The sequence below is a fragment of the Mus caroli genome, chromosome 17, assembly GCF_900094665.2.
Source record: "Mus caroli chromosome 17, CAROLI_EIJ_v1.1, whole genome shotgun sequence".
Taxonomy (NCBI): Eukaryota; Metazoa; Chordata; class Mammalia; order Rodentia; family Muridae; genus Mus; species Mus caroli.
The window spans coordinates 11044773-11048536 of record NC_034586.1 but is presented as its reverse complement, the minus strand read 5'-3'; the positions used below and the strand labels follow the sequence as shown (position 1 = coordinate 11048536).

The following is a 3764-nucleotide window of genomic DNA, read 5'->3' as shown; positions in this document are numbered from 1 at the left end:
CCCCCAGCTGTGCCTGAGTCGGGGCGGGGACAGTGGGTGGGGTGCTAGGGAGAACAAACAGGAATGCTTAGGAAAGAAGCTCACCGTGGACCCCACCCCTCCTCCAGCCTGTTCCCCTTTGCCTGGCCTCTCAGCTCACATGTCCCTCCAGCTTGCCCCCCCCCGCCCCGTCCCCTCGGCCTCCCCCAGCCCCATTCCAGAGCACAGATAAAAGTGGAACCTGAGCAGCAAATGTTTGTGGTGTTGCGCCAATCAAGGGTTCCATCACCAAGGTAACGGGCACACTTCACAGCTCTGTGAACAGATGGCCAGTGAGCAACAGGCAGCATATGTTCCCGTGAGCCCTGACACAGGCACAGATGGAGGGTGGGCAGGAGGTGGGCCTGGGACATAACCTGACATTTCCTTGTCTCCCTTCTCATTGGGGTGCATTGTCAGAGGGCACTGACTGAAATTAGCGTTCTGGGGTTGCTGTATGGCTACCAACACCCCAGTGCAGCTTTGGTCTTGCTTAACCAGAGGCCACATCAGTAGCCACGGGAGCCACCCCCGCCTCATTTAGCAGCTGTTGCTTTGCCTGTCTGCGTTTCCAGCTTCTAGTTTATGTGGCTGTTTACAGCAGAAATCACACTTTCCTTTGTGAATAGGATCAAGGGAGAATTAACGGTGTCCTGAGAGGTGGCAAGAACTTAAAAGTTGGAAATAAGGTCTCATGATTGTTGAGTACTGGCTTGTATGACTCAGTGACCTCAGCTTCCGGTGGCTCAGGCACTCTCTGCAAATGCTGACTTTCGTAATGGCCAAATGAGATGTTAAATGTTTCTCTCCATCATCTTGAATATGGGATTTGTTCAAGGGGTCTTGGTAAAGAATCAGTAATACAGGTACTATTGTACGGCTATTTCATACTGGTGTGCTCCACCGAGCCTTCAAGGATACATCTCTAGGTTCCCACAGCCACCAGCTAGCCAGCTCTCACAGTCTCTATGTATCCACCAGGGTTGGTGAAGGATTGGACATGGGGCTTTGCAGCCACTAGAGGTGGAACTTTCTCCTTGGACTCATGACTGCAGAATCTGCTAGCTTTTGACCTAACAAAGCTCAGTGGGCAGTGTCCCTACGACTTCATTCTGTCCCTGGTCTCTACTCTCAGGTCTATTGTAACATTGACTGGATTCATGAATTTCCTGCTCATTTGAAACCAATACCTGCAGGACTTTTCCTCTAGTGACCCTGGCATATTAGTTGGGTTTACTATTGCTGTGATGAAATACCATGACCAGAAGCAACTTGGGGAGGAAAGGGTTTATTTAGCTTATGTATCCTGAATCAGAGTCCACTGAGGGACACCAAAGCAGAATGCACACCATGTGGGTACCTGGAAGCAGGCGCTGTTATCTCCTGGTTTGTTCTTCCTGACTTGGTCAGCCTGCTTTCTTATAGAACCCAGGACCACCAGCCTGAGGATGGTACTGCCACACCAATCACTAATTACAGGCTTGCCTACAGTCTGATCTTATAGAGGTGTTTTCTCAGTCGAGGTCCCCTCCTCTCAGATAACTCTTAACTTGTGTTAAATTGACATAAAAAACTGGCCGGGCCCCTTAGGCAATATCCACTGTCTCTTGCCCACTGCAGGAATGTCAACAGTAGTTATCAGGCTTGAGAAGGGCCTAATAACCTGTTAATATGCCTTCAGATTTCTGTTTCTCAACACACGATAGAAAAAAAAAAACCTGCATGAATATGTTATCAGGAGGTAGACGGAAGAACTCTCAATAGTACTTTCCATGAAGATCATGTGGAAAAGGGGTCAGAGGGACTAACTCATTTTAGTTACTTGGCAGGGACGAACATTCTGTGTCAGTTGGGATATATGCACCTCCTTTAACCCCCTCCCCTCCTGCCCAGTATTGGGGATTGAACAGAGCTGTTGTGTAAGCACGACAAGCACTCGCTGCTGACCCCTTTCTCCTTTTTGAGAAATGGTTTTCCTAAGTTCCCCAGGCTGGTCTTGAACTCCCTCCAGAGCCCAGGCAGACGGTGAATTCGCAATCCTTCTGCTTCAGCCCTCTAACTAATTATAATTACAGACCTGAACCACCAGGCTTAGCATATATATGGGTTCAATTTCTAACACCCACATGGCTGTTTAAAACTGTCTTTTAGGGCTGGAGAGATGGCTCAGCAGTTAAAAGCACTAACTGCTCCTCCAGAGGTCATAAGTTCAATTCCCAGCAACCACATGGTGGCTCACAACCATCTGTAATGGGATTTGATGCCCCCTTCTGGTGTGTCTGAAGACAGCTACAATGTACTCATACACAAAATAAATTAATACCCCCTGCCCCAAACCCAACCCAAACTCAACCCAAAACTAAATACCTGTCTTTTTATCCAGTCTTAGGTGAGCTGATGCCCTCTTCTGGTGTCTGGGCATCAGGCATGCAAGCAATACAGACGTACAGACAAGTAAAACAAAAACAAATTCACCTTTACCAAAAACGAACCCACTTTACTGGTGTTGCACACCTGTAATCCTATTAGGAGGCTGAGGAAAGAGCACTGTGAGTTTGGCCTCTGGCCAAGGATTACAAAAATAAGCAAAAATTTACATTTTGTATCCCCACAAAATGGCCTGTCATAAATTATCTCTTCACTTCCTCCAATATTTTTAGAGTGATGTTTTGATTCCTTTATCATTTCCTCTTATGTGGACTCTGCAGCTAATTCATCTGCTTTCTGTAGAAATTACATTTATCTTCCCAAAATCATAACAACCCAGTCTGAATGTGCCCTGTAAATTATTTCTTCAAACATCACATGGCCAGTAACAGATTGCACTTGTCTTTCAAAGCATATAGGAAAAGCAGAGTTGTAAATCAAAATTACAATAAATTTAGCTTTTGAACTGCCATGTAACTACCTTTACTGGGGGGTCTATAGTTCTTCATTTGGTTTTGTTACGGCTGGGCTTCATTTCAATCTGGGGGACTGTCTTTTGTGTTTCTTCCTTTAAAGATTTTAAGCTGTTTATCATTTTTTTATTACGTGTGTGTGTGTGTGTCTGAAGACAGCGCATCCTTGCCTGAGTTGGCTCTCCTTCCACTGTGCCTGCGTAGGCATCTGAGGTAGGTTCTCAGGCTTGCACCAGGAAGTGTTACCTGCTGAGTCAGCTCACTGGCTCATTTTGCATTTCCTACAAGGCTGGTATGATGATAAAGGAATCTCTGTAGCTTATGCTTACTGGGAATACCTTAACTTTGTACTTATTTCTAGGAAGATAGGTTTGCCTGATAAAAAATTCTCAGTTGACAAGTTTTCTCTTACAATAACTTAAAAAAGTGATTTGTGTGAATGGGCCCGCTTGTCTGCATGTGCACCATGTTCATGAAGTGCCCATGGGGCCGAAGGCACTGGATCTCCTTGGTACTGATGTCATCACAGGCAGTTATGAGATGCTGTATGTGGGTATTGACTGCTGTGCCACCTCTCCAGTCTCTCTTTTGCATTTTGAATATATAAATGTATCATCTATTTCCCAAGACTTCTTAAAAAAATCATTGATAATCTTGGGAGTCCTTTGTATCTGAGAAATTATTTCTCACTTGCTATTTTAAGATTCTATGTTGCTGGCCCTCCTAAGTCTCTCTAGACGTGTCCTGTTTTCTTTTTTTGTTGTTGTTATTGTTTTGTTTTTTTGTTTTTGTTTTTTCAAGACAGGGTTTCTCTATAGCCCTGGCTGTCCTGGAACTCACTCTGTC

General features: G+C 45.2%; 1 long non-coding RNA gene across 1 annotated transcript in view; it reads left to right on the top strand.

Annotated features, from left to right (window-relative positions):
* The first annotated feature begins 277 nt into the window (after nt 1–277).
* The window catches only part of LOC115029719, a 15764-nt gene continuing 12277 nt past the window's right edge, over nt 278–3764 (top strand). Inside the window, exon 1 of the long non-coding RNA XR_003835269.1 lies at nt 278–337. This is a non-coding gene — a long non-coding RNA (uncharacterized LOC115029719). The remainder of the gene's footprint in view (nt 338–3764) is intronic.